Source organism: Natrix helvetica (genome assembly GCF_964273705.1).
Source record: "Natrix helvetica genome assembly, chromosome: 3".
In the NCBI taxonomy this organism is placed as follows: Eukaryota; Metazoa; Chordata; class Lepidosauria; order Squamata; family Natricidae; genus Natrix; species Natrix helvetica.
Window position 1 is genome coordinate 138,713,743 of NC_138549.1, and position 13,612 is coordinate 138,727,354.

The following is a 13,612-nucleotide window of genomic DNA, read 5'->3' on the forward strand; positions in this document are numbered from 1 at the left end:
CCCAGGAATCTATTCCCGCTTCCCCAGCAACTGCAGAGGATTAAATGCAAATCAAAGCAGTTCATTTTGTCAGCTTATTTTTTCCTCTCCACCTTTCCCTTTTGTCCCGAAGCCCTCCCTGCTCCTCTGGCATTACAACAGAAGTCAAAGGAAAAGAGCAAGCTGATTTCTGACTCGTTCTAAAGTATCTGTGGGAAACACCGGTAAGAACAAGGAAGAAAGTGAAACTTACTGCTTGCTGGTGTGGAGAGCCAACCCATGCACCTGTATGTGTGCACTGTCCGATAGGGCTGAAGACTTCAAGCCGACAGGGCAGTCTCTCAAAAATGCTGCAGTTGCTTTTTCCACCCGCCCCTCCAGGGCTCCCATACCTCACTGTATTCTGCAGAGCTCTAATCTCATTGGCTGAGAGGTTTCTCAATAGAATAAAGCTTCTGCATTAATTGGGAAGGGGCTCCCTCGTCCTTCCCCCTCCCCCTCCTCTTCTGTGGTGCAGTCCATTATCCAACCCTGGAGGTTGCCTTTAGCCCATCCCCTCTAACCAACTCTTTTCCAAGTGCCTGCAACCAGGCTTGCTGAGCTTTGCAGTCTGAATCAGGCACGGAGGCAAGGAAGCAGAGGAAGTCTGCCCAACCGATCAATAGAAAAGCCTGCTAAGTCAGCTGCAAAAGCAGGCAGATGGGAGGGTACATTTGCACAACACTCTGTGTGTGTGTGTTTGTGTCTGTGTTTCTGCGTGTAAGACAATGAGGTTCTGGCATTGATGAAAACGTCAATTCTCCCAGGAGGAGACTAATGATATTAATAAAAATGTCAGTGATCATATACCGCCAATATCATAGGGAGCTTGCAGCGTTACTCAAATGGCTCAAATGAAGCAAATAGTCTTTTGATTGTAGTGCCCCCTATAAATAAAATAAAAGAAACTTAACAAGGTATTATCCAAGCTCCATTCAAGGTCAAAGCTGCAGACTAGGTATTATTCCTCCCACCCACCTACCCACCCCAGCATTGAAATGTCTCGTCCTTTTTGACTGTAGCAGGACATTCCCCATTTCTTGGCACAATGACTCAGAGTCAAGTTTTTGGTAAATCTTTGGCTCAGAAAAAACGATGAACTCCTGACATTCCTTTCTGAGCAAATACAAGCTGGATCTTTCCCTAGCTTTGCATTGTGCTAAAAGAAGAATACGGGACTGCCCCAATTAAATAGATTATAGCTTTAAGTAAAATACAAAGGATTTGGTGGTGGTGGTGGTGGGAATAGGAAAATGAAAGACAAATTGTCATTTCATTAGAAGTCAGGAAAGCTTTGGAACTGCCATGCAAGGTTACAAATGGCAATTTCACGTTAACTGCTATGAACTAGCTATTTGCTTACTTATTGTAGTGAAATGGCCATGACCTTCAACCTAAAAACATTTAGTGATTCCCTCATTTCAGCATTCCAGAGCCAGGCAATGCATTAGGGTGAATCATGTACAGTAAGATATTTGTTAATGAACAGCAGGTATTGCTCAGGCTAAGATGAGAATTAAAACCAATATGCAAAACATTCCGTAATGAAATCCAGAATTTGTTGATGATTCAGATCTAGCATCATTGCCACTCCATTTTCCCTTAATATATGCAAGTTATCAATCAGGTACATTATGTAAATGTCACTAACTGGCTAGGGAATTGTGCATACACATCCCAGCCCCGCATCAAAATCAAAGATATTGATCACTGCCATCTGATAAACAGAAATAGATTTTCTGCATTTGTAGAATGGACTTGATTGTTCATCTCTGTAATAGACCCTTTTATTATTGTAAGATTACAAGCATTATTTTTATCTGTGTTCGTCCTTACCATGCCAAGACAAGTTACACAACACATCATTGAAAATACTGATATAGCCCAGTTCCACTACTGAATACCATTATGACTGTTTTGTACTACAGTCTGAACTGAAGTTTTGTACTACAGTTCTTTTGGGGATCTTTTGGGATCATCTAGATTAATATCTTTTTATAGCATCTAACTCAAAATTGAAATATTGATATAAATATAAAAGGCAGACTAGTTAGAGCAATAGTCCCCCTGTAATGATGTATGGCTGTGAGAGTTGGAGGCTAAGAACAGCTGATCGAAGAAAAATGGATGCTTTTGAACTTGCATACTGTAAATTATTGTGTATACTATGGTCAGCCAGAGCAACCAACAGAAAAGTGCTGAATCATGTAAAAGCAGTCACATCATTAGGTGCCAAAATCACAAGACTATGTCTGATTTGTCATGTCATGCATGCAAATTCTTTGGAGAAGTCAATGTGGCTAGGAAAGGTTAGTGGAGGAAGAAGAAGGGACGAGCAAAGAACTCACCGGCTTGATAGATACAAAAACACCCAACAACTGAAAGAAGCTGTGCTTGAAAGGGGCGCTTGGAGAGACCTTGCCCATAAAGTCACCATGAGCTGGACACAACTGAACAGTTAAAACTACCCAAAGAGCTGCTGATTCTGTTCTATAGAGGAATTTTTGAGTCTGTCATCTGCACCTCTATAACTGTCTGGTTTGGTTCTGCAACCCAATAAAACGGACTTCAGAGGATAATTAGAATTGCAAAAAAATTTTACTACCAACCTGCCTTCCATTGAGGGAGGACTGAGTCAAAAAGAGGGCTGTGAAAATATTTACAATCCCTCGCATCCTGGACATAAACTATTTCAACTCCTACCCTCAAAACGATGCTATAGAGCACTGCGCACCAAAACAACTAGATGCAAGAACAGTTTTTTCCGAATGCCATCACTCTGCTAAACATTTAATTCCCTCAACATTGTCAAACTATTCACTAAGGCTGCATTACTATTAATCTTCTCGTTGTTGCTATCACCCATCTCCTCCCACATATGATTGTATGACCGTAACTTTGTTGCTTGTATCCTTACAATTTATATTGATTGCTTCCTAATATGATTTGATTGCTTATTTGTACCCTATGTCTATCATTAAGTGTTGTACCTTATGATTCTTGACAAATGTATCTTTTCTTTTATGTACACCGAGAGCATATGCACCAAGACAAATTCCTTGCGTGTCCAATCACACTTGGCCAATAAAGAATTCTATTCTATCTATTTTATTCTACTAGTCTCATAAACAGGTTTATATATTGCTTTTTATAGTTATTAAAGATCAAAAATGTTTTCATTGACAATTAGCTAATTGTTCTTCTGAAAATTATATTGGGCTATTTTGGATACCCAGACTTAGAAGATAGTTATTCACAGGGATAGAGGAAAGAGTCTAAAAATATCAAGATAATCGCTGTACCTGTAAAACTGAAGCCCTGCCCCTTTTATATCTGAAAAGAGATGGGGTTCAATTGTGCATCGAAGCCACCATCTTGAATTTTTTTGGCACATGCTCCTTCTCCCCTGATGATAGTGATTACTTCCAAAGATTTTGTGTTATATATGGATTCAGAGGCCCTCTGATCTGATTTAGCAAGACTTCTCATATGCTGATAGGCCAGGATAACAGAAACCTGGAAAAAAAATCAATTGCTAAATCCTATTGAACTATGTGGTTCATATAAGTATTCACAAAATACATTGCAGGATACAAGAGTACGTTTGAGCTTTGTCCATCCTCTCCCACTATGTATTTAGACTTTAATGAGAACTGAGGACTATATACATAATTCATGAACATTATATATTTTTAGACCACATTATTTTCCCAAGTAGTTCAGATTGTTTCCAGTTTCATCATCTCAACATACCTTTAGCCACACATGGAAACAAGGAAATGTCTGGCTCAAGATTAGCCCATAGACTCATTGCTAAACAAAAGTTTAAATCCAGATATCTAAATCTCAATCAGCCAACATGGCCAGTCATTACAGACCAGAAAAAATATAGTCCAAAATTTCAGAACCAGGTTAATGATGGCTGAGCTAAGCACTGTTCCATGGTGCCTTATTTGAGTCATTCATTTTTGTATGATTAACCATCTTTGGCTTGATACCTTGTTCTTGTTGACTAAGAGTCGTGGAATACTATATATATAGAGGGCATCAGGATAGAGAAGATAAGAGTTCAGCTTTGCATGAACAGTAATGTTTTTTTTTTTCAGGGTTCATATGATACATATGCACATGTATTAAACATGTGTAACAATCTAAATTTGCATTACATTCTTTCACCTGTTTTTAGCTTTCATCTACGATGACATAGATGAAATCCATATGGATCCAAATGGATCTGGGCATCAAATCCAATCTCTACTAAATACACACAATTGTGATTTGGCCCTGAATGAACACATTATGATGTAGCTTACATGATTGTAAATTAGAAATGGGGTTGCTGTTATTAATTCAGTATGCAGCTAAATTGCCACTACCGTGTGTTACATGCAACATAACACAGGGATTTTTCTTTGAGAGTGGATTTTTTAGAGTAGAGATAAGCATTGGGGGGGGGATGGGAAGACTTTTTAGAATTTCGGGAAAAGGTTGTGGTCAGGCTCAAAGCATAATTGTCAAGGGAGACTTGCTCCACATGGACACGTGAAAACACATTTGGAAAACCAGATCAAAGGAGAATGAAGTCTTTAAAATGGACATGTAAAGCCTAAAGCACATTGGAAAAGGGAGGGTAAACTCATATTTTGTTGCTGTTGATGATGACAAAAACCATTCCAGAGAGATATCCCACTGTACAAAGATACAATCAAGATTCTAAGGCCGGGATGGCGAACCTATGGCACACGTGCAACAGGTGGCACGCGGAGCCATTTCTGAGGGCACGCCAGGCATTGCCCTGTCAGCTCCAGTGTGCATGCATGCACTGGCCAGCTGATTTGCAGTTGTTTTCTCCTTCCAGAGGCTTCTCTGAAACTTCTGGAGGGCAAAAAACTATGGGTGGTTTTTTGCTCTCCGGAGGCTTCAGGGAAGCCTCCTGAAGCCTCTGGAGGATGAAAAACAGCCCAATGGGCAAACCAGAAGTCCATTCCTGAACTTCCGGTTTGCACATTGGATGATTTTTTGCCCTCCAGAGGGAGAGAAATGGCCCAACGGGCAACCTAGAAGTTGGAAAATGGGTCATTCCCTTCCTCCCAAGGACCTATGGGGGGATGGGGAATGCCTTTTTCACCCTCCCCAGCTCCTAGAAAAAATCATGTTAGCCATTACTGTTCTATGATGTTTGTGTGTGTGTGCATACGTTTGTGTGTATGTGTAAGTAATGAAAGATAAATTGCAACATTGCAGTTCAAACTCTGTACTGTATCTTCCATACTAGCCTGTAACAGAGTAACATCTCAGTAGCTTTTCATACCATCCGTCATGGTATTCTGGACTGGCTCTGAAAGTTGTGTGTTGGCAGCATGATGCTTTTTTGTTCTCCACCTTCCTCTTGGATCAGTTCCACTTGGTGGTGATGGGAAGGAGAGGTCCAGTTCATAACTCTTACTTTGTGGGGTGCTGCAAGGCTCTGTCCTTTCTTCCCCTCCTATTTAGTCTCTACATGATGCCACTGGATGAGATCAATCGTTGGAGATGAGGTATTATAAATATATTGAAGATATAATTTTGAAACCACTGAAGAAGAGTTTCTTGAGAACGTAGGACCATAAAGACACTGTGTAGCAATAACACTTAAACTTTTGTACTGCTAAGTGGTTTACAGAGTCAACATACTGCCCCCAACAATCTGGGTCCTCATTTTACCCAGCTCGGAAGGATGGAAGGCTGACTCAACCATGAGCCGGTGAGACTCAAACTGCCAAACCTCTGGCAGCCAGCAGTCAGCAGTCAGCAGAAGTAGCCTGCAGTACTGCAATGTAACCACTGTGCTACCATGAAACATTTAAAGATTAGAAAGGGATGTTAAATGTAGAGCTAAATTCTACCTGAAACAAAAATCTATACTTGATGAGAAAGTTTATGTAACTTGATGTAATGTTTTAGGATGTTTCAGGTAGAATTTTGCTCTGCATTTAACATCCCTTTCTAATCTTTAAATGTTTTAAGCTCCTTGCTTTGAACCCTGCTTTCAAGATTAAGCATTATTGCTGAACTCTGCTGAAATGTTTAATTATTTGATTGCCAAATGAATGTAAGTAGAAGAAGCCTTCTTCCCCTTCTATAGCCATGCTTCAACTCTTTAGATCTTGTATCTATTTCCTCTTCTCCCTACATGATACATGCCTAACATGTCATAAAATGTTTGCAGGATTTTGGAAGAACCTCTAGCTAAGTTTCTGTGCAATTCGGAGAACCCCCAAATCTCACTCCTAGCTGGCCCTGTCTACCCCTCCCCTCCCAGGAGTCCCCACGCAGCCTGTTTTGGATGCAGGTAAATGCAGGGTATGCGCGAAGGCTTGGGTAGGATGAAAAATGGGACTACCGGAAGTTCGGGAAGGCCAGAAATGGGTCTGGAACCTGAGGAGGCTATTTTCGCCCTCACGAAAGCTCAAGGAAAACCTCTGGAGCCCGGGGAGGGCAAAAATTCTCTCCCCCGCTGTGGTGTAAGAAGCTGACTAGACCACCTTCACCATGGCCACACCCACCCAGCAATTGGGCAGAGAACCCCTTGCTAAAATTTTTGAACTCCATCCCTGGCACTATCTAGTTGAAAGGAGGAGCGAATTAGTATATGAAGTGTGAGGCAGGGAATATAAACTTGCTACAAGTGCTTTTTACACTGTAAACTAATTCAGCTGGTCAAAACCTTAAATCGAAGAGATTCAAAAGTCATCAGTTATAAAAGCATCTTATAGAATGTGTGCCACAGGTAGCACATGGAGCCATTTGTTGTGAGGCGTTGCCTGTCTGCTCCAGCGTGCATGCACGTGCTGGCCAGTTGACTTCGGCTTTCATTTTTGGCTGTTTTTCGCCCTCCGGAGACTTCAGGGAAGTCTTTGGAGAGCCTCCAGGGGGAGGGGGAGGATGTTTTCGCCCTCTCCAGGCTCCTAGAAAGCCTCTGGAACCTGGGGAGAGCGAAAAACGGGTGCATTGCAAAAGTGGGGGGAGGGCAGGGGTCATGCGTGCATGCACGAGGGGGTCACATGCATAGAATTATGGGTATGGACACACCCGTGCATGACCCCCGCACTTCCCCCCCACTTTTCTCACACGATGGCAAAAAGGTTAGCCATCACTGTTATAGAGGAAATACATCTGAAATTTTAAATGCTAATTTATGCCCTTACAAAGAACATACTTTTTTTTATTAAAAAGCCCTGAATTATCTTGCAGAATTATCAATCTATTCAAACAGGCATTTTTCTCTTCTACCTGCCCCAAAAGCTCATAAGAAATAAAAATCAGGAAGAAAGTGTCTTCTTGTATAGGATTGTGAGACCAATCTGTGCTGAATATCAAATGTGAGATATTAGTTTTTCTAGCCGGAAGATGCAATGTTACTGGCTGTCATTATAATGACACTCTCTTTCTCTGAGTGAAAATAGTGATCTGTTTCCATCCTGAATCTGCTTTTGTTAAGGTACCCGGGGGTCTTTGCAAATATAATAAAGTCCATATTTTATATTTTGTTGTTAGCTCTCATTTAAAAATTCCCATATATGAGTGTCTAAAGGATTCAATCATATTTGCTTGCTTGCCTGCCTTTAATGGTTGCATGGCAAGGCAAAATACTGAGGAAGCTTGAATATTTATATTTTAAAAATTGTTTCAGCAATGTACCTTGGCTCCTGATGTCGGAGATACTTAAACTGCCATGCTCCAAATATGTTAGATTTCAAACCTGTAAATCTCAGATTGAGGAAATGCCTGACCTTTTTGAAGGGAACCAAGCTCCATGTTCCAGCTACTAAGGCAGCGATGGCGAACCTTTTTTGGCTCGCGTGCCATAAGTGGGGGGAGCGCAGGGGGTTCATGCGCGGGTGTGCCGCACCCATAATGCAATGCGTGACACCCCCAGTGCGTATGCATGCATGATAGGTGCGACCCCCCTTTTTTTGCATGCTTTTTTCGCTCTCCCCAGGCTCCAGAGGCTTTAAAGGAACCTGGGGAGGGCAAAAACAGTCTTCCCCCGCCAGCCCAGAGGCCCTCCGGAGGCTTCAGGAGCTTCGCTGAACCTCTGAAGGGCAAAAAACTACCCTACGAGCAATCCGAAAGTCACTTCTGGTTTGCTCGTAGGGCCGTTTTTAGACCTCTGGAGCCTTTAGGGACCTTCGGGAGGCTTCCCTGAAGGGTCCAAAGGGCTAACCGGCCCTACAAGCAAACCGGAAGTCCATTCCCAAACTTCTGGTTTGCCTGTAGGGTCATATTTTGCCCTTCGGGGGCTTCAGGGAAGCTCCTGTAGCATCTGGAGGACTTCCGGGGGGGCAGGGGAGGCTGTTTTCACCCTCCCCAGGCTCCTATAAAGCCTCTGGAGCCTGGGGAGAGCAAAATGATGCATTAAAAAAGGCTGAACTAAGCTGCCAGAACACACATGCACGCTAGCCAGCTGACAGGGCAACGCCTTGCATGCCCTGAGAAATAGCTCTGTGTGCCATCTGTGGCACGCATGCCATAGGTTCGCCATCCTGGTACTAAGGATTGTCATCTTGGCTGGACTCAGAAAGCAAGCCTTTTCTTGCCCTTTGGAACGCCATCCCTAGAGATCAGATTGCCCAGCCCCTTTCATAAATTCTTTAAAAGTAAAGGTTCCCCTCGCACATATGTGCTAGTCATTCCCAGCTCTAGAGAGTGGTGCTTCAAAGCCAAAGAGCCAGCGGTGTCTGAAGACGTCTCCATAATCATGTGGCTTGCATGACTAAATGATGAAGGTACATGGAACCCTGCTATCTTCCCACCATAGTGGTCCCTTTTCCTTACCTTTACCTTTATTTCGATTTTTATACCGCCCCCTCTCCCCAAAGGGACTCCCCAAAGGCCCCCTCTCCCCAAAGTCCCTACTTTTCTACTTGCATTTTTACATGCTTTTGAACTGCTAGGTTGGCAGAAGCTGGGAGCTCACTCTATTATGCAGCACTAGGGATTCTAACTGCCGAACGGCCGACCTTGTGATTGACAAGCTCAGAGTCTTAGCCATTGAGCCACCATGTTTAATAAATTAAATTAAAGGTATTTAATAAGGCCTTAAAGACTTAGTGCTCCCCCTAGGCCTGGGAACCAGGAGGAAGAGTTGAGTCCATGTATTGGCTGTATTATTACTGATGGCTCTGTTGTTAACCTGCCTGTTGTTTTAAGCTGCTTTATGTGTATTGTTATGTTTGTTGTTGTTTTATTTATCTTTAAAAAAAACTATTAGCCACTCAATTTGAGATTATTGAATTAGGTTAGAAAGATTTAACCATCTCCAAAGTCCACAAATGACAAAAGGAACTTCTTTCCTTGATAAAGAATACATTTCATTTTATAGAATAAAATGCATCTCAGCAGCGTTACATGACAATCCTATCTTGCAATATGGCATTGTTGGTGAGTGAGTGGCCATAGAAATGAGGAGGAAAGTATCTACTCAATATATGGAATATCCATATACAGAAACAGAATGAGTAAATAAATAAAATTTCATCCTGAAACAAATCATGTTGGCTCCCAAAACTTGATCTAGGATTGCAGTCTTAACAAATAAATACTTGGCAGCACAGAAAATGAAGAATGATCAAACAAGCCATGTAGATAAAAATACATTATAGAAGTTACATTTTGTTCTCTTGGAATATGAGATATTAGTTCTATAGCTAAGGGTTAAAGGTAAAATAGTTAGGTATGAATTTTACCAAGACCTGTTTCATCAAGAACTAAGAGTCCCAATTTTGTGAACAGTTTCTCTTGAGGCCAAAGGAAGCAAAGAATTGATAGATTCATGCTGAGGCTTTGGCTGTGGCTAGCTAAACCTCAAGGCTGCTATGTTTTCAGGAGAACTCTGAGACAGTGCCCCATTTGTGTTCAGGTGGAGGCTTCTCCACATGAAAATAATTAGAGTTGCTAAGGAATCAGAAGACCTGGTGCTGCTACCATTTTGCCACTAGCTTTGAGGGATCTTGGCTAGTCATTCCTAATTATTTCATCAAGGAGTATCTTAAGATAAGTTTTAGGATCTATTTGTCAGCTCTCACAATTGAAGCAATTGCCATAAATTAGTTGCGTCTAATATCAAAAGAGGCAATGCCAAGGAATTAAAAGCAAAAAGGCCATCATCTAACATGTGGGGATTGTCAGTTTTAAATAATCTCTTGTGGTAGAGAAAGCAAAGACGTATCCCAGAGAGCCCAACCCTGATGAATTTAGAGAGGCTGTTAAAACATGGCTTTTCCGATAGATCTTGGGGATAAATAGGATATCAATCTTTTCCTGTTGTACTTTGGGGTTATATTTAAATTGGGTTTGTACAGTCCTTTGGTGAGGAAATGTAAATTGGTGGTGCTGTGTGAGGGTGAAGGGAAGAGATTCTTTGTGGAAGACAGAATGTAAGCTTCTCGGAGTCTGAAATAAGTGGAGTGGCATAGGAGCCTAATAAATAAATAATCGAAACATCTTAAAGCTTATTCTCTGCCAACTAACCAAACAAAATGTAGTCAAATAATAGTGGAATGGATTCATAGGTATAATGGGTTCATTTGCAGGGACTGAAATTTTATAGCCTGTGGTTCTCAGGGAGATGAGGATGCCAAGTAGTCAATCATTCTTGGTATCAAGCCATGTTAATCATCTTAACATAATGTCTATAAAATGAGCCCTGACAACAGGAAATCTTTAGCTCTCTTAGGTCAAATCATCTACACTTACACTTATCCTTTCATATGTGTTAGGCCCATGGTGGTGAACCTATGGTATGCGTGCCAGAGGTGGCATCCAGAGCCCTATCTGTGGGCACGTACACCCTCGCCAGTTGCTCTTCTGGCCATTTTTGGCCCAAAAACGACCTGAATGGCCAAAAAACAGGCATGCGTGTGCCGGCCAGCTGGTCTTCAGGTTTCTGGCACTCCGGTGCATGCACACTTGTTCTGGTTTGGCCATTCAGTGTCAAAAAAGTTCACTATCACTGTGTTAGGCTGTAAGTCAAAGGATACACTTGTATACATTTATCAGAACTTCCTTAGATGAAACGAAGTAGAGGGTTGGCACAAAATACTTTATTTTCCAGTCCAAGGATAGATAATTTCCAGATCTGATGGCCTACACTTCCATAAAGACAGACAACCTCTGATAGGTCTGGTGTAGTACTAGGGTTAATACTGAGCATTGAGATCTTATTTTTCCTTCTTTTTATCAGCATAAATGTCTAGCCAATATTTCCATCTATAAGATTTAAAAACATATGGGTAAAGAAATATGTATGGGACCCTATGGGTATGGATGAAATAAAGCAAAAACATTTGGTTTCTTAATATTTGGACAAAAATCAAGGAGCCTATATAATGTTGTTTATCTTAAACTAAATAAGTGACTAAGGCTAGCTTTATCTATCCTGGTTGGCAGCATTCTGCAGTCTCAGAGCCAATTATTCAAAATGCTTTACCTGAAGTTACTTGGCACTAAATTTAGAATCAGATGTGCACATCAAATAGAAAACAGGAAAAGAAGGTGATTCTGTGAGGGAGGAAAATCCAACACTTAAACTTGAGTAATGTCTTTATTAGGATCAACAAAAATTGCTACATATTCATAATGTGCCTGTGTCGTATTGAGCTATAGTATATAGTATATAGTAGTTTTCTTTGTAGATATATTTATTAGGTGTAGTTCATTCTTTTTTATTCCTATAAAGTAGGTAGATGGATCAACATCTGGAAGAAAGATATAATTCATTCTTATATATATTTCATTGTTTATAACATGTCATTGTATTTTAGGATATATATTTTGCAGAATTATATGTCATTTTTATTACAAACTCTGTCATTCAGATATGATGATGGTGCTGTCCCGTCTTCAGTGAATATGTGTCTGTAATATAAGCTAAATTATTTCTCATACAGATCCCCATAATTTAGTTGGTTTAGATTTTAGTTTGCTTGTTTTAAATGTCAGTAAAATAAGCAGGTAGACCAAAGTTTACTGTAAGCTAGTTGTTTTATAATCAGATGGAAAAGACACATTCAGTATTGAAATAATATTAACACTAATAATATCAATCATGCAAAAATATTTATTACAGGTTTCAATTAAACTAAGCCCAAGACTATTATCTTAGAAGTCTTTCTTAAATTAGCTCTCTTAAAAATAGCGGAGGTTGTGATGAACAGATATTGACTAAGACTGCAAGATCAAGAGCTGAGTTGAACCTAGATCTCAGAACAATCACCTGTTAGCTTCCAGTGGTGACTTCTATCCCCTTACCGAAAGGGGAGGCTGATTCTGATTACAGGGCAAATCAGTATCTGACAACTACTCCGTGAACTAAGCATGCAGATATGTTCAATAGTATAAAAGGACACTTTCAGGAATGACAGCCATGACACTTGGAATGAAATGAAATCAGCAGGAGCGAATGTATGCCTTTAGGAATAGATTGTCTATATTAGACTTTTCCAATAAAATGCTACATATTAGTATACTACACACGAATTCTACACTTCCCGAATTCCTAATGAGCTGGCTCAATCTTGGAAGTGAAATCCATCTGGGATTGGAGACCTTCACTTTGGCAGAACCAATAAATGGAACAGTTGGTGCTTCTGTCCCAAATTAACTTTCTGATAATGGAAATGCCCAAACATACTTCCATGAAAAAATATGCAATGAGCCAAGAAATTTATATAATAAATTGAGTTTTCTTTTGTTTTATTTTGCACTTGTTTCCCTTTTGTTAGGCAAAGGAAGATCATAGTTTCTGGTATCTGGTAGAAGAGGCCAAGAGAGGGAGAAGCAGTTGTGAGAGACAGCTCGGGGGAGGGGGGGAGGGAATTCACCCTCTTTCAAGTTTTTTTGAATTTGCACATATCTTTATCATAGTATATATCCACAGCATCACATGAATCCCACTGATGTACAAAAAAACTCAGAGTGAACAAATAACATTTAAGTTTGATATTTGTTTCATTTATTTCAAAAAAATGGTTATCTAAGGTTTGGTAATCACTATTTTAGATTTAGCAAATTGTTTGTACCGCTATTAAAGCTAAATAATTACATCCAAATTTGCCCTATAATTGGTGAACAGATTCTCACATTAGCTGCCTAAGAATTGTTGTCCATTTCTCCACGGTGAACTGGTTCAATGTGGTAATTTATGAAGGTTTTATCATTTGAACTGTAGATAACCATGTCCTGCCATGACATCTCTATGAAGTTTAATTCTAGATTGGATATGGTCCAGTGGTGGAATTCAATTTTTTTACTACTGGTTCTGTAGGGATGGCTTGGTGGGCATGGTTGGGGAAGGATACTGTAAAATCTCCATTTCCTCCCCAGTCCAGGGGGAGGTTACTGCAAAATCCCCATTTCCTCCTGATCAGCTGGGACTCGGGAGGCAGAGAATAGATAGGGGTAGCGCTAGTCAGAGGTGCTATTTACCGGTTCTCCGAACTACTCAAAAGTTCCGCTACTGGCTCTCCAGAACTGGTCAGAACCTGCTGAATATCACCTCTTGTCCTGTAGATTTACTGGTATGTTTGGGACCACTGTCTTGCTGCAGCTTCAG

General features: G+C 40.7%; 1 long non-coding RNA gene across 1 annotated transcript in view; it reads left to right on the top strand.

Annotated features, from left to right (window-relative positions):
* LOC309389918 overlaps positions 1-1,733 on the top strand; it is a 55,960-nt gene extending 54,227 nt beyond the window's left edge. The window contains exon 4 of the long non-coding RNA XR_014175029.1: positions 113-1,733. This is a non-coding gene — a long non-coding RNA (uncharacterized lncRNA). The remainder of the gene's footprint in view (positions 1-112) is intronic.
* Positions 1,734-13,612: the final 11,879 nt, after the last annotated feature.